General features: G+C 46.9%; 1 long non-coding RNA gene across 3 annotated transcripts; it reads right to left on the bottom strand.

The window, feature by feature from the left end:
• Positions 1-309: 309 nt before the first annotated feature.
• On the bottom strand, positions 310-6,975 carry LOC112669669 (uncharacterized). 3 transcript variants are annotated; one of them, XR_003142434.3, is made up of 6 exons: positions 6,750-6,975; positions 6,186-6,292; positions 5,421-5,633; positions 4,772-4,828; positions 4,228-4,344; positions 310-3,887 (listed from the first exon to the last, which is right to left on the bottom strand). It is a non-coding gene; the product is annotated as an uncharacterized LOC112669669 (long non-coding RNA). The 3 variants fall into 3 exon arrangements; XR_007405939.1 differs by having other exon boundaries at positions 5,421-5,630; XR_003142433.3 differs by lacking the exon at positions 6,750-6,975 and having other exon boundaries at positions 6,186-6,443.
• Between the last annotated feature and the right edge of the window lie 9,844 nt (positions 6,976-16,819).

Here is a 16,819-nt window from a genome sequence, read left to right as displayed (position 1 = left end):
TAAAGGCGAACCTACTGAGAGCTGCTGACACTTTATTTCTGACCTGGAACACTTTTTGCTTTCAGTAAGGCCTGCATTTTTTTTCCAGGCCATCTAAATTTGGTGCAGATCTCTCCAGGCCCCCAGCATCCGGGTAAGGTGGCACAAAGCAGCACACATTGATTGGACTGAATCCCATTTGAAGTCCTTTTTCTTGTTCTAGGCCTGTATTGGAGATGCAATTAACTCTTAAATTTTTTTTTTTTTAACTGGAGTCAAATGGGGTAAGACTTGGCAAAAACACCCAAATGAAAGAATTATAGATGGGTCTTGGAAGAAAAAAGATCTTTATTAGATATCATAATTCTCATAATTGTTGTTATTGACATACTCATCACCATGAATCAACGAGGGAAGCCTCAAACACACATACCACCAGCACAGCCCAGTCCCAGTTGACTCATGGGGCTTTAAAACCACCCACAGAGTAGATGAGGAAGGGAGGCTCCATCTGTCCTAGGGAGAGTGCTTTGCAGCTGCCCCCAGAGTACTCCATTCTAAGCTTGGAACAAGGGGTGGGGGTATTACATAAGCTCAATAGTGGGAAAGAGAAAATTATGTCTTTGTGGAGACAGTATAGATAGATATGTGTGTTGTGTTTAAATGCTTTCCTATAAATGTAAGCAATGGATATAGTTAGGAGAGAAAAATATATGTATATACGTGTGTATATGGGCTTATGCCTGCTGGGAAAGCACCCCTCTGCCCAGTTACTCAGTTCTCTGGCTAAGGCTCCTCATGCAGCCACAAAAACTGTCCCTGATCCCCATCCTTTGGTGATAGAAATGATAGAGGAATTTCCCTTGGCTTTTGTTAAAAGATCAGTTTCTTTTCTGCTTAAACAGAGATATGGGTCTGGGCCGTCTCTGGCAGGAGAAATAGTATTATCTTAATATATCTGGTACAGTCACCTCGAGCAACATAGGAGCTCCCATAGTCATGGGGACCATAATGATGGTGATGTGTGTGGACTCATGGGGGCCTTCTTAGCATATTCAGTCAGCAAACCTCAACATGTCCAATGTTTTAAAAATATTTTCTCCTTCGTTTAATGCATAGGATGTAATTAGAGGGACTCAAGTAGATGATGATATTGAGAGTTAAAGAAATGCCTTGGGTGACCATAAATCTTCAGTTTTCTTACATAAATATCACTAGGTACAAACAGTCCCTGAATATAGCAGAAGGGAAGAAGCTAGGACTGACCTTCACTCAGATGCCTCTATTTGGTGAACACAAAAGGGGCCTTGAAATTACACCAGGGGCAGAGTGATGCATTCATCTCCGCCATTCCATTTTTGGCCATTAGAGCCCCACATAAAAATGCATCTCCTAATGAGACCTGGTGAACACTGGAAAACCCCCACACCCGTGCACACAGACCCCGCAAATGTAGAACATTCCCACACCCATTAAAGCTTTCTGGAACAAGAGTTTACATAAGTAATAAAAAATATGCTTCTCCCTTCCTAGTTTATCAGCAGCAGGAACCTGGCGGGCCTTGTCCATGGTGCCTGTGGTTTAAGCTCTCAGGGAGAAGCGTGTTAGGTTTCCACCTAAAAGGGCCATTACTTGGGGGAGGCGTCTGGAGATTGTACTGACCAATAGGCACATTAGTGAAAGGACACGGCTATGTCTGATGGACTTAGGGAGAAGCAATTACAGAGACAAATCTCGGTATTATGGATAACCATGGGGCAAAGGGTTGGTCATCGGAGGCTTAAACCGTGCCCCCTCCCCCTAACACAAGAGCAGCCTTCTTGGGGAAAGAGGGAGGGAAGAGGCAAGGGGATTTATACCCCAAGGAGGCACCATTTGGAAGCTGGTCTGTTTTGAAGGCAATGGCTGCCACTGCCCCTTAGGACACCACTGGCTAAGGTTCAGGGGCCAGAGAAGCTGCTTTCTTTTCTGTCCTTTGGCCAAACTTGCCTTCTGGAACTTGAGGGATAGCACCGTGCCTGCACTTTGCATGATGAAAAGGCTGCCTTCTCTCTGCAGGGGCGAGCAGGTTGTTGCACATTTCCACAGAGAATGTTCTGGGAGTATCTAGAAGGGGTGCATTACCCTTAACCTCACCTGATCCCAGACACTCCTTTAGGAGGGCAAAGGAAGAACCTAAGATATAATAATTACACATGATTGGCACATAGTATGTACTCAAGAAGTAAAATTTGGGAGGAAGTGAGGCTAAGGCTCCGTGGTCTCTCCTTAAATACTAATTTGCTAAGTGGGTTAGACCGAGGCTTTGCAGAGGAAAGTAAGGAAGCTTCACTTGAGACTCCTTTAGGCCTCGATTAATGTGTCAGAAATCAAACTAAAATCCCAAGCATCCCTTATGGTCTTGGCCTTGCAAAGACAGGCCTCTGCCAAGGGTGGGTAAAAGGATGCAGCAGGCTTCCTGGTGAAAGGATGCAGCTCTTGGCCTCCTTTCTCTGCAGGGACCTGCCCCTTGACCATTTCCTCCACCTGGAAATTGATGAGTTTAGTCTTGCCACCACCCTCTGCAGCTAGGGGGGCTCCCTAAGACCAGCTGCTGCACTCCATCTAGTGCTGGGGCGGCAGGCCTGAGTGGGGAAGCAGGTTCTTCAGGACGGAGGGCTAAACCTTTCCATGACAGCCTCTTTTAAAACAGTCTTTCCTCAGAAACAACACTTGTGCCCGATCTGTTTTTCCTTCGGTTCAGATTCAAGAAGGAATCCATTCCCTCCCCCCTTTGGTACATGTAAGTTACTGCGCCTTTCCCTTCCTCTGCATCTCCTGGATCTCTGCCTGAAACTACAATTACAGCCGCAAGGAGGAAGTGAGATGCTCCTAAGAGCCCTGGCCATGCTTTCAGCCCCGATGGAGCTTGTGAACCGTCCAGAAGTTCCTTCTTCGTCATATATCCCAGTGACTTTCTCAAGCTTGTCAGGTGTCCCCAGCTCTACAGCAAAGAATGACAAACACCTCCCTCCTCCCTTCCAACTGGCTACCCACCCTCCTCCCCCCCAGTCTCAAAGAGAACACATTAGATCTGCAGTCCAAGCCCTGGCACAGGCTGCCAGTCTTCTGGATGCCAGATCATTTTTTTTAAAGGGCAACCCAAAAGCTAAGCCCAGAACAAAAACACAGCCACGAAAGGAAGGTGTCGACCCACATACAATGCGCCCCCAGCCCAGAGAAAAATACGCACACAGAAGCAGTCCGTAATGCGCTCACAAGCAACAACCCCCCCGCGCCCGCCCGCCCCCATCGCATCTGTGCTTGCACAGATCTGTGTTTCTGTCACAGAATCCGCTTCTCTCCCTGAGTCGGTCTGCGTCTCTAAGCCCCCTGTCTGTCACAAGCTGCACACCTCCCCGTCCCCAAGGGCTCCGGTTCCGGGCAGCCCAGCCAGCGGAAGCCCGGGACCCCTCCCGCCCGAAGCCGCGGCGCTGAGCTCTGCGGAGGACGCCTCGGCTCTGCGGCTCCTTCCCGGCGGGCCCTCTCGGACCGACGGTGCTCAGCCAGCCCCATTCTTGGCATTCACCGCGTGCCTTAATTGTATGGACATTTAAATCAAGGTCCGCTGTGAACACGGAGAGAGAGGCCTTTCTCCTGAGGAAGGAAAGGAGGAAGGAAGGACAGGTGGAAGAAAGGATGGGGGGTGGGGAGAAGATGGAATGAGAAAACAAGGAAAAATAAGTAAAAAGAAGCGCGCGTGCGTGCGCAATGACAGCGGGGAGAGGGATGGGGGTGGGGAGGCAGGGAGAACAGGACCACAGCATCCTCCCTACCGCAGCTCCCCCAATCACACAGACAATGAGATAACAGCGACGTCTTCCAAAGGCTCTTTGTTCTCCCCCATCCTTTCGGATCCAGGCTTTTTCCTGCAAAGCGGAGGGGGTGGAGGGTTGGGGATGTGGGTGGAAGTGGGAGACGGAAGGGTGCCTCCCCCGTGTTAATTACCCCAACTCCCTTAGCCCCTTCCTCGCGCCTCGCCTCCCCTGCAGCTCCAGACAATGAAAAAAACAAAAAACAAAAAAACAAAAAACAAAACCAACCCCACCTCGCCCCAGCACAGCAAACCCTACCCACCCATCTCTCACCCTCACTTCAGCCCAGTAAGCTGAGGGGGGCCAGGAGGAGGAAGTCGAGGGCGTAGAACACGGAGGGCAGCGGGGGCTTGGCAGCGGCTGCCAGGGCAGGGCGCGCCGCCGCCGCCTTTACCTCGCAGGCTGAGTGCGGGCGCAGGCTGGCCGGGCGTGCCGCAGGGGCGAGCTGCCGCGCTCCGGGCCGGGATCTGGGGAGGCAGCCTTCTGAAACTCTCCTGCTGCAGTCCTCTTGCTCAGGTCCCAAGTGGTGGAGGGGAAAAAGGAAAAGAGGGGGGAAAAAAGGAAAAAAAAAAAAAAACCATAAGAGCGAGGCCCATCTGGCCCCTCATCAGCTTTGTCAAGTCTTGCATACGCTAAAATGCTAATGACCTAGATAGCTCATGCAAAATGCAGCAGGGAGGGAGGGAGGGAGTGAGGGAGGTGGGAGGGAGGAAGAGAAAGAGTGATGGGGGGAGAACGAGGGAGGAGGAGACGAAGGGGAGGGGAGAAGGGAGGAGGGAAGAGGGAGGAGAGAGGAAAGAGGGGAGGAGGGGAGGAGAGGAAGAAGGGAGGGAGAGAGGGGGGAGAGAGAGAGGAGAGAGAATATATATGTCTTCGAAACACCCCTACCACCCTCCTCACCCCACCCCACCCCACCCCAAACTGTCAACGGGCTTTACCAGGTAAAGGGTGGGCGTAGATTTAAAAGGTCACTCGTGTCTAATGGAGCTGGATCCCTGGGTCAAAAAAAGGGGGAGGGACAGAGGATGAGAGTCCCCAAAGCCAAAGGGATAATAAGACATTATTTTAAGCCCCCTTCCTCCATGCCCTCTTCCACCTCTCAAGTCTGTTTACACACAAATCCAGATGCCTCCTTATGTGTGTACATGGACCTATCAATTCTTCATCAATTTCTCAGAGCTTCTATCGACAGTCAACCATATTCTCCTCCCCAGCAAAACTCATCCTGTGAGCCCAAAGAGGGTTTAAAAAAAACAAACAACAACAACAAAAAAAACCTCTTCTTTTCAAAATCTTCTTTCAGCTGGCCGGTTCCCACTCACCCGTCGCCCCACTCTTCCCTTAGTCCTCCGGACAACATCTCCTGTGTCTACTTTTTTCTAAACCTTCTGCTTCCCAGTCTCTTCTCAGACACCCGGGTCTCGAGAAGGGGAGGAAGGGGAGCAGGAAAGCCAACTTAAGTCTACCTGGTCTCCCACCATTTAGCTCGCTTTCCCGGAAAAATTAAACCAAACCAAACTCTACCCCTCTCCAGCAATGTCACTGTTCAAGCATGCCAAAAAGATAAATAAAATTCAATCCGAATACCCTCAGAGGTCCGCACGCTGGATGGGCGCTCTTGGGCACCCGAGATCACTCCGGTTCGGAGCCAGCGCTCCCGCGCGTCCCTTCTTGCCGAGCCCAAAGTGCTTTGTCCTGGGGTCCACTCAAGGTCTTTCTTCCTCTTTTTGTTCTTCTTTTTAAGAGACTGGTCGCAGTCCGCAGCGTTTCAGCCAGCCCAATGGAAAGGCAATAGATCTACTGGAATAAAGGGATCAAGATATATACATGCAGATGAAAGAGGGAGGGATGCGGAGAGGCAAAGGAAGCCCGCATCCAGGGAGCGGCCGCCAGGGCCGGGCCCGAATCGCTTCCTTCCCTGGGGAAGGGGCTGGTGGCGAGAAGGCGCTGGTGGTCGCTCCACCTGGCAGGAGGAAATGATAACCGCGATAAGGAGCATCATGAGGGTGATCATGAGCATGATAAAAAAAAAAAAAATTCAGATTCTCTCTTTGGTGAACCAGAGCATGCGTGCAGGAGGCACTGCACTGCTGGCGGCGGCGGCCGGGGGGAAGGAGAGGAGCGCAGGAGGCAAAGGTTGTGGCGGCAGCACCCTCAGATGAATAATAATAACGCGCAGCGCAAGTTGCGGTTCAGCCTGAAAATCCAGCCCTCCGCGTGAACTCGCGTCGAGTGCGGATTGCAGGGGATGAGGAAGAAGGGGGGAGGGGAGGGAGGTGAAGGGAGGGGGAGGTGGGTAGAGAGGAAGGCAGAGAGGGACAGAGAATTTGGAGCCTTTTAATTTATCCTTACCAAGCCCTAATCTCGTTCGCCATCCTCTTTGGGTGAGGTCGATCTCCTTTTTAAAAATTATTATTCCTTTAACGGATTATTCAGCTAAAAGAAGCCACATCTGCTGACTGTACCGAAAACAAGAGGATTAGGAGCCGGTCCACAGAGCGGGGCCCGCAGCCCCCCACCCGCTCTCTGCACCAGCACACGTCATTCTCACTGCCCCCGGGTACCTCCCTCTGCTTCTTGCTCCGGGAGAGCTGTGCCAAGGAAAATGCGGATTTGGGGAAAGTGAGAAGTGGGAGCGCTCGGAAGAGCGGGAAAGCCAAGGTTGGAGGTGGCAATTCGCACCCCCACATTCACACGCGCTTCCGTTTATCCGTTTCTATCCTGGGCGAAGGGGGCGCTTTCGCCGTGCCCACAAGCGCGGCACCTGCAGCGATGCGTGCCCTCCGCCCCCTAAACGTAACCCCGGCTGCACCAGTCCCGGGCAGACTCCCTCCAGCAGTCCTGGGCGTCAATCCTACACCCAGGTCCACCGCCCCCCCACCCCCGCCCCTTCCTCCGCCCCGGTAGCCGCCGCACCACCGATCGTCCACTCCCTGTCTCTCCCGCTTTCGCAAATGGAGTGGGGGGCTCAGGACACCGGCACGCCCCCTGCTTCTCGTCCCAAGGCTGGAGGCGCCAGACTGGGGTTTCCGCCGACCGCGGCGCGGGCGAGGCCCGAGGTGGGGGTGGGATGGGGGAGTGCTGCGGAGGATGCGGTTGACATCACTGCGGAGAGCACGCGGCTGTCCGGCCGCTGCGGCGACCCGAGCGCCTTTGCACCTCCCCTCCATCCCTCCCTGCCAGCCCCTAGCAGCGTCTGGGCAGGACGGCGGCGGGGGTGAGGTGGGGAGAAGGGTTGGTGCGGATGGGGGAAGGTAGCCCCATCCTCCGCCCCCCTGCAGTCAAGGTGAACGTGAAGGAGAGCGGGCGCGCGTGCCCGCGCTCTGGGTACGTGCGCGCGCCCCTCCCGCCTCCCCTCCTCCCGCCCCCCCGCCCGCCCGCGCCCGCCGGGGCCAGATGGACTCCCGAGATTAGAGAGGCACAAAAGTGCTTCTCCACGTCCGGCCGCCACCCGTCCCGCGTACATTTAGACTCACTTCGGGGAGGCGCCTTTTGTTGTGATGGTTGTGGCCGTGTTGTGTGTTTTTTCCGGGAGCATGGGGTTAGCTTGGTCTTAGGGAAGGGCTCAGAATGCGTCTGCCCAGAAAAACAAAACCCAAAGACACCCCCCGCACCCCACCCCACCCCCCGCCTAAACCCCCAACAAAACCCCAGCGCCAGCAAGGAGAAATCTGTCTTCCCGGAGAGTCCGTTCCGCAGCCGCGGGAGTCAGCCCCAGCCCCAGCCCCAGCCCCAGCCCCAGCCCCGGCGGTCTCGGCGCACGCAGGGCCCATCTGCTTCTCATACTCCGGCTTTTCTTCTCTAATGACTTAAAACAACAACAACAAAAACAACAAAAACCGAAACTGTTTCTTGGGCAGCGCTGGATTCAGAGCCCCGAGAGATGGCTAGGTAGCGCCAGCCCTGACAGCTAAAAGCAGCATCCTCAAATCAGATGGCCCGTGCGGGGCGGCCGAGAGCGGTCCTGCGGGGGTCACTGCAGATGAGCGCCCGCAGAGCCACAAGGGTCCAGATGCACCGTGACCCTGGGCGCTGTCCCGCCAGCTTCAAGGCCGTTTGGGCTGTTGTCAATTACTGGGTGTGTGTCCCCATGAAAGAATAGCAATCTCGAACCCCCGTTGCCCTGGCTTTTTGCCTCCACCAATGTACCACGAGAAGCTTCAAAATCAGCAGTTTTTCCTTTTCCTAAGAAAAGGAAAGCTTTGGTTTCAGTTGAGGGCGAGAGCGAGACAGAGAGACGGGGAGAAATAAGAGAGAGGAGAAGAACAGAATATAAAACACTCCTGCAATAAGTGCTTAATTTCTGAAGACTGTGTAGTTAGTTGGAAAGAGCCATCCATCCTCGTGGGATATCCTTTTGGGGAAAACTTACCCTTCGGCTAACGTTCCTCTCAAACTAAAATACTTTTCTGGTGGCCAAACTATATTGGCGGTAGATTAGTTCAGGACTTCCACCATTTTGATGAGGGTTTTAGATTCAGGACTACTTATTTTCTAGTCACTAAGAATTCCTTAGGCAGTTTCCGAACCCCTTCTACGTGGAGGGATGGGGCTGCCGCTTGCAGTTGGTTTTGCCCGAGAGGCAGCAGGACACACTGCTGCTGGCCTTCCCTAGGTTTTTCTTAGAGGCCTGGTTTTGTTTAGCTTGAGGACGGTTTCAATGCAGTCCTCCTGCGCTGTTGCTGCAATGCAGGATATTTGCTCTCTCATCTTGCGGCATGGGGGGAGGGGAGCAGAGAGATGGTTTTGTAACGGGCTCTGCAGGCCTGAGTGGGAACGCCTTAAATGATGAGCCCTGGGTTAAAAAAAAGAAAAGAAAAAAGAAAAGAAAAGAAAAGAAAAGAAAAAGCAGCTGATGCCGAATTAATAGTTACAGCATACCCCTGGGGCTCTCTCCAACCAGGGGGTCAGGAGTCCTTTCCCCTCCCCCAGTCACAGATTTCTTATCTGTTTTTAACCAGTCTGATCAGATGCTGGGACATTTGTGATGGCTTCTTAAAACCTAAACCCTTGGGCTTAAGAGCTGTCTATACCCCTGATCAAACTCACCCCAAATACTAGCACGTTAAGAAATTACATTGTAAAACCTCCCCAAATCCGATTGACTGGGCTGTTGGGGCCCATATGGCTGGACAGCTGTGCAGCTCCACGTGAAAAGACACCATTGCCCCTCGGATGGTATAAAGCGGGGTTCCCCAGAGAGCTCAGACATGACCTAAGTATTAGCTTAGCCTGGGGTGAAGACTGAGTTAAATCTCTCTCTTCTTGGGGTTAAAATAAAGACAACAACAAAAACCAAAAGAGGTGCACTTTTGAATTCATTGTAAATTGCATGCCTCCCGCTGGTTCCACCAAAGGAAGGAGAGAAGACCCGAGAAATAAACTCTCTTCAGCTTACCACAAGCATGACGCTAGGCAAACTGAAGACACAGGAGATTTGGAAAGAAATATATTATTTGCCAAGCCTACCATGTGTCTGTGACATTTGTGGTTCCCTGTTCAGAGAAGCAGGGTTCTGACCTCAGCCGATGCCTCAGTGTTAACCATAAAGAACAGCCATTAGAACGCAATTTCCATGGTGAGAAGATGAAACCGTGCTTTAAAAAGGAAAGCCCATTATGAAATGCAGCCGGATTTAATTTTTAATATGATGGCGGATCCTCTAACGCATTCTTTGCTGGTGTTTGCATTCAGGAGGAGTGATTCATTCAGTGGCAGAAATCAAAATAACACTGCAGTACTTTTAAACGGGCTCCTCGGTCCTATAGGTGTCCTGAAATAGAATATTCTATAACCTTCAAGTTGTGGTGGCCAGAGAAATGGAATACAGAGCTGTGTTCCTGATGTGTTCAGGCTAGATAAGAACCAGACTCATTCTTACTTATTTACGTGTGCCCACACATACTGCTACCCCATATTTCTAGTTCTCTTCAGGGCCTAACAAATATTTTTAACTAAGGAAGAGGGGAAAAAAATAAAACCCCTCACAAATCAATCTGGAAAGTGAAATGGGAGGAAAAAAATGCTGGTTAGAGGGTTAGATTCATAAGCTCTTCATCCCAAGTCAGTCACCATTGTTTTGGAGAATTATTTCAATAGTGAAACTACCTCCTTTGAGAGCTTTACATAAATTTATCAGACACTAACATGTCAGTTCACATCTTGGAAATAGCTACAGATAGTTCTACAGTTACTGTGGCTTCCAAAAAATAAGTCAGTTTTGGAGATAACATTGGAATGCCATAATTAATGCTGAAACCCTGGAGATCATTTGGTTTTCTTCTTATTCATACAAAAGAGGAAAAGCAAGAGAAAAAAACTAGGCCTAGAGAGAAGGAAACATTGCTTCTGGATATCATGTGGATGGTTTGTAACAAATCCAGTGTTAAAGTTAAAAACAAAACCAGCTCTCTTCCTTACTTGCCTGCATATTTTCCTCCTATCACATTTGACCTTTAAGTTTTCTTATGATTTTAGCAAATAAAAGAAATAGCCAAGCAACCCTAGCAAGTACATTTAGTGCATAGCTTGGATTTAATTTTGAAATTCGAGTCTTTCTATTTAAATGTGTCTAGTTTTAGTGATATTTCAGAACATATTTAGAAAAACACACACTACCAGCCTCTTGTGGCCCCAGAGGGATAGGGCAAGAGTCACACAAAAGTTCCAGAGCCTTTGGCCAATGGATTGAATGCCACAACATGCCCAGAAAATAATCGCATTAAAGCCAGGACCAGAGGTTTTGAGGAAGGACCCCCCAAGACAGGTCTGGCAAACAGCATCCTTTCATAATCATTTTGAGGGAAGGATGAGGCACATGGCAAGAGTATCTGACACAGATCTAGCTTATCAGGTGGCTGTTACCAAGTCAATTTATTTTGTTTCTGTCTTATTCAATAAATTATTCACGTTGTACAAAACACAATCTTTAAGAAACCAAAGAAAATGAAACAGCTGTATGATGAAGGTGACTCGGATGACCTTGGGCAGGTAAGTCCCTCTCCTCCTTGTTTCATATCCTCTTATAAAGCATGAGGTACTTGGAGTAGATGACTTGTGAAGTCCTTTATGACACATAGTGTACGATTGTATTATTTAAGATAAAATCCACATGTTCCTGAGCCTGAAAGATATTCTCTCCCTTTAAAAATCTCTCTGGAAGACACTATTCAGGGCCTGAAAAGTTGAACACAGAAGGCTTAGAGAAAAGTTGTGTGTGTGTGTCTGTGTGTGTGTGTCTGTGTTTAAATGGCATTCATTTGAAAGTACAACCCTCTTGATTCTTGATTACTCTCTGGGTTAGGAAAAGGTCCCTCTATCAGGTGAAAGCATCTTTCTTCTATCCCCCTTAGAATGCCTCACCACAATGTGTCTGCCTCTTGTGCCTTCACATAAACAGACTCAACCTGAGCCCTGTAGCCGATTTAAAAGCCCTTCCCTTTGGCTCCATTCTGACCTAGATTGCAGGATGACGACTAATGATTCATTTGCAATGCTTATGATGGGCATCTACTGCAGGACTGTCCCCCCCCCCCCCCCCCCCCCCCGCCCTGGTTCAGAAAGAAACCCTGTTACCCTTATCATCTGATATTACCACAAGTAAATATTTTTGTTCAATTGCTACATAGGGCATGAGGCTATTTCCTAATGAATTATCTGCCCCAGGGAGAAGATCTATAACTCGCCAGTGCTTCAGGCAATTTTTAGCATGTGTCAGATTGTGTTTGCATTGGAGAACTTGGACTGTTTTTTTTTTTCCCCCGGTACAGACAAACTGTTTTTCTTTTCGTCCTTATGCAGAGATATACAATTCAACATACCTTTACAAAAAGAAAAGCCTTATTTTGGGCTTAAGAGTCTGATTGGAGCATGCAAACAGTGTTCATATGCATAAAGGATGAAAGCCTAGAGAGGATATTCTGTTTGTACTCACAAGCCAGATACTGTTTTCATGCAAACTGGACAAGGCTTTCTTTGAGTTTCATTTAGAAGCAGCTACCTTGTACTGTAAATTATGAAGTCAGTGCATTACACCAGAGAAAAATGATCCTGACTAATAATGAGGTGCCGATTGGTGTGTTCATTAGATATACAGATTTGAAGCAGAATTAGTAGAAATTACTGAAATGGAAATCTTGTCAATCATAAATGAGACAGCTGACAAGTCAGAGGGAAAAAAAAAACCCAACCCTGAATGTGATTCATATCTTGTAGGATTGTGTCTGAGGATGATTTAAATAAATTTGGACATTAGGTGGTGACAAGATGAAAATGAAAAATAGCATCCAATTGGGCAAAAGACTGTAGTAGGCCTGGGGGAGCGTAAAAAAAAAGTAAAGGGGAGAAAGGAAGAACGAGGGGGTCGTTTGGAGGATAGCTTGTTTGTAATGAATGAATGAATAAATGAAATCTACAATATTTATTTCCCAGTAGCCGACACTCAGGAGACATCCAACTATTGTTCATAAAATAAAATCAGTGTCCCTTCTGTGTTGAGCAGCATCAAACAGATTATCTGCATATATAACTCTGCTGGAAGGCCAAAGACTCGTCAGCCAGAAGTATGGTGCAGGGAATGTCAGCTTACTTTCAATCTTTAATTTCAAAATGCGGTAAACAGACATTTAAAAACACTGTATGTGGAACAAAGGAGGCTGCTGCATGCCAGTCTGCTGCGTGCCAGGCACAGTGCTGTTTAGGTGTTTTTCATATATTATCTACAATCTCACAGCCTTGCTAACTCCATTTTACAGAAGAGGTGGCTGCTTCCCAGAGCGGTTAAATGACTTTCTCAAGTGCATAAGCTGGAATTGGAATTCAGTTATGACCGGCCCCAAAGACTCTGCTTTTTCCATTACAAACTCCATGCTGCAGGCTTCCCAGAAGGAACAAGAATAACATTATATAATGTAAAGCTGATATAAAAAAATTGTAAGCGTTTGTCCTGCCTCATGTACCAAGTTGAAGCAAGCAGTGTGAGACTGACAGAGCAGATGAGAAACACCACTTAAGATAATTTTTCCTGCTAAACTCTGTTGTACACTATGCAAATATGATTGCAAAAGTGGAACATTATCAACACTTTAATGCTAGTTATCTTTCAAAGATGATACTTAGAGTAATCAACATAAACTTAGTATACTGTATCCTAAATAATAAAAATGTTGGCTTGCATCATTCTGACATCTTAGTACGACCTAGAAAACTGATCTGGATGATATATGGTGATAATAACATTCTGCATTTAAACAGCATCTTAACCAGTCACAGTGTTTCATCACCTGGGAAGGGTGATGGGGAGAAAGGAGTTGGAAAATAAGAAGGACTTAGGGGCTCATTTGAGGGCAGAGTTTCCCAGGGGAGATTCTCAGGAAAGAGGACTGTAAACCAAGGTGAATACACTTCTGTTTTGTTCTGGGTGATCTCCTGCTTCCTGGTTCCCCCAAGGCCGGGTAGATAAGCAGAACTCCTGCTTGGTGGGGATGTGCCCCTGTCTCTGAAGTCTGATCAGATACTCTGAGCTGATACAATACCAGAGGAAGAAGTATCACTAAAGCAAGTGATAGACAAGGTAGGAGAGGATGCAAAAACAACAACAACAACAAAAACAATGGGAATTTCATTTTTATGGGAATTTTTTCTCTGTTTAAAATATGCTTTTAAATTATTGGGCTACCCTAGGACAGGAAAAGATGGCATTTATTCCACATTTCTTACTCTTCACAGGTCAACAACCACAATATTACCCAGAGAATTCCTTGCCTAATAAAGGAGCTAGTGTGTGGCAAGACACTGTGCACTGTAGGCTAGTGGTCTGGGAGTCAGGAGGCCTGGGTTTTGGTTCTTCCTTTGCTACAAACAGTGACCTTGGACAAGTCATTTACCCTTTCTGAGCCTAATACCTCTCTTACTGGGAAGTAGAGGGTGTAGGGCTCTTTCCACTCAGAGTTCCAAGCTTTCTTTGTTCTGTTCTCTCCTCTCCTTTGGTGAGGCTCCCTCCTGATGCTTCCAGAACAAGATCCCAGCTCAGTAACCCACAAATACCTATGTTTTTTCTCTGAAAGAAAATTTTAAAAGGCTGCGACATCAATTAATAGCATTTTGGGAAACTGTAAACCAGTGAATGATGGCTATTTGGGGAAAACAGAAGATGCTTTCTTGACACCTGTGAAATTGTGCAGGTTTTGCATAGGTCTTCGGCTTCTACAAGGAGAGTGGATTTTATAGGAGAACAAGTGTGGGTTTTAGAGCCAAGACAGATGTGAGAGCACATACTAGTTGCATTACTCTGGGCTAGTTTTTCATATGTAATATGGGGATGATGATAATGCTGGCATCCTATAACTAATATTTACTGAGAGAACATGTATACTCTTCTGTCTTTCTGCCTTCTCTCTGAAGGTGGGCCCAGAGAGAACTCCTGCTCCTGTCCTTTCCTTTCCTCCCCTCCTCCACCCCAGAAAAAAGAGGGGGCAGGGAAGCAGGCAGGTGAAGTGCATGAGCACATGCTGTGTGGTCCAAGGCAGCCCCAGTCTGAGCAGAAGGGGAGCCTAGGAAAGGATTATTTTACGATGTAACCCATAGTGGACCTACAATCTGACTGAACAAGCGTTGCAAAAACAGCACAATACAAACCAGGGAGAAACACGGCTGTGAACTCCTGAATTCTGAGGGAAAGTTTATGAATCTGGAGGGTGCCAGAAGCTCCTACAGAAACACAGCTCTGCCTCCCCAGGCTGACTGGCAGTCTTGGCCACGTTTTGTTCACGTGAAGTGGTCAGACATGAGAATCTTAGAGCTAAAAGATAAGAAAATTGAGGCCCAGGGGAGTAAAGCACCTCGCTCAAGGCTACACATTACTAGGTGGCGAGAAGTCAAAGACAATAGGACTGCACATCTGTGTAGGAAACCAGAGTTGGGTACAGATGAGAAGAAGCAGAAAACTATGTTGGGAAACTATAGAGTCTATCGACTTGCTTTCTTACTGGGCCTGAGCACAGCTCTGCTAGAACTCCAAGCTTTGGAGGTTCCGTTTTACAGGGATAGTAGTTACATCTACTTCAGAGAGTTATTGTCAGGATGAAATGACATAATGCAAAAAAAACAAAAAAACAAAACACCTCACCACAGTGCCTTGTCGTAGTAAGTGCTCAACAAATATTAAGGCATTGATTTTTACCTTTAAAAAAGGGTAGCTTTTTTGCTATTGGCAAAGAGAGACTATTAGTATAATTTGTTCTTGATGAAAGCCAGAGAAGTTCCCCAATGCCTTGTGGTAATGGCATTACCATTAATTGCAGAGAAGGCCAATTGTAACCACATTTTCCAAGGGTCTAAGTAACTCTATTTCTCTTGAAGAACTGAGCCTTAAAGTTAAGGTCTGTTTTCAAGGAAGTGCCTGTCTATAAGATCTACTTCATCATCATTTCAGTTCTGGTACAATCTATTAGCAGGAATAAGAGGAGACCCTGAAGACTTCAAATGTAGATGTGAAGTTCTTTGGGGATGTCTGAGAAGGACAAGATGAAATGTAGGACTTGTTTGATGTGATGGAACAGCTCACACTAAGTGAGAGAAGGGGCTAATTCTTAACACCACAAGGGAAGAAATAGTAAGAAGTACCCTTAGAAATCTTAAATAACAAGGGGATCCCTGGGTGGCGCAGCGGTTTGGCGCCTGCCTTTGGCCCAGGGCGCGATCCTGGAGACCCGGGATCGAATCCCATATCGGGCTCCCGGTGCATGGAGCCTGCTTCTCCCTCTGCCTGTGTCTCTGCCTATCTCTCTCTCTCTCTGTGACTATCATAAATAAATAAAAATTAAAAAAAACTTAAATAACAGGGCCCTAGGCCCTTCATTTCTGGCAATAAGAAACCTGAAAACCTCCCAGAAGTTAGTGTCTACAATTTTTAGATAAGATATATGAATATTCTTTGAATGGCATAGTAGAGCTTGAAGGAAATAAATATAGCTGGACCAGAAATAAAAAGCTAGCTATGGGCTGTTTGCAAGAGATGAATAAAAAACATGTTAACAGAAAGGCTAAAAGGAAAAAGGTTGGGAAAAGAAATAATAGGTAAATACCAGCCAAAAGAAAAGTACTGTAGTTTATTAATGTCAGATAAAATACACTCAAAGACAAAAGGCACTACTGGTGGTTAAGATGCTCTCCACATAAAAACCACTGGAAAAAGAAGAGTTAAGTAGAAAAACAATTTTAAACTTGTATGCCCCTAGAAACATAGGTTCAAAATGTAACAGTAAAAAAAATGAAGTAATTTTGGGAAGAAAAAGACAAATTAGAAATGATAGGAGAAGATTTCAGTGTACCTCTTTTGGTAATTGATAAAACAGTCAGAAAGGATATGGAATATTTGAACACCACACTGTCGAGCTTGTTGTAATGGGCAAGCTTGGAAATCTCTTATTAGTAATTAGAAAAATTACATTATTTTACACATACATGGAACATTTACAAAACTTGATCCTATAGCAGCCCACAAAAGAAGCCTCAACAAATACTATGATATGATGTCATACAGATTGTATTATTTGACTACAATATGATTTAGTGAGAAATCATTAGCAAAAAGAAAAAAAAATCCACTTCCTTCCCCCCATGCACTTGGGGGAAAAAAAAAGACATTTCTGAGTAGCTCCCTGGTCTAAGAAGAAATTATATTGTAAAATATTAATTAATTAAAATACTACATATCAAGACTCTGTGTCTTGCAGTCATTAGAAATGCTTAAAGGAGAACTTAGTTTTAAAATGCTTATATTAGTACAGAAGAAAGGCCAAAGATTAATGATCTAAGTGTCCAATAGAAAAAGTTTAAAAAAAAAAAAACAGAGTAAGCCTAAGGAAAGGAGTATAAAAAAATAATGAGAGGAGAAAAAAAAAGGAAGGACAGGTGGCGAGATTTATACTCCAATACCATCTGGAATAGGTCCATGGCTATTTTATGGATGAGGAGAAAAATCCCCC

Source organism: Canis lupus, chromosome 25 (assembly GCF_003254725.2).
Source record: "Canis lupus dingo isolate Sandy chromosome 25, ASM325472v2, whole genome shotgun sequence".
NCBI lineage: Eukaryota > Metazoa > Chordata > Mammalia > Carnivora > Canidae > Canis > Canis lupus.
The sequence above is the reverse complement of the archived record's forward strand: the minus strand, read 5'-3'. Positions and strand labels throughout refer to the sequence as shown.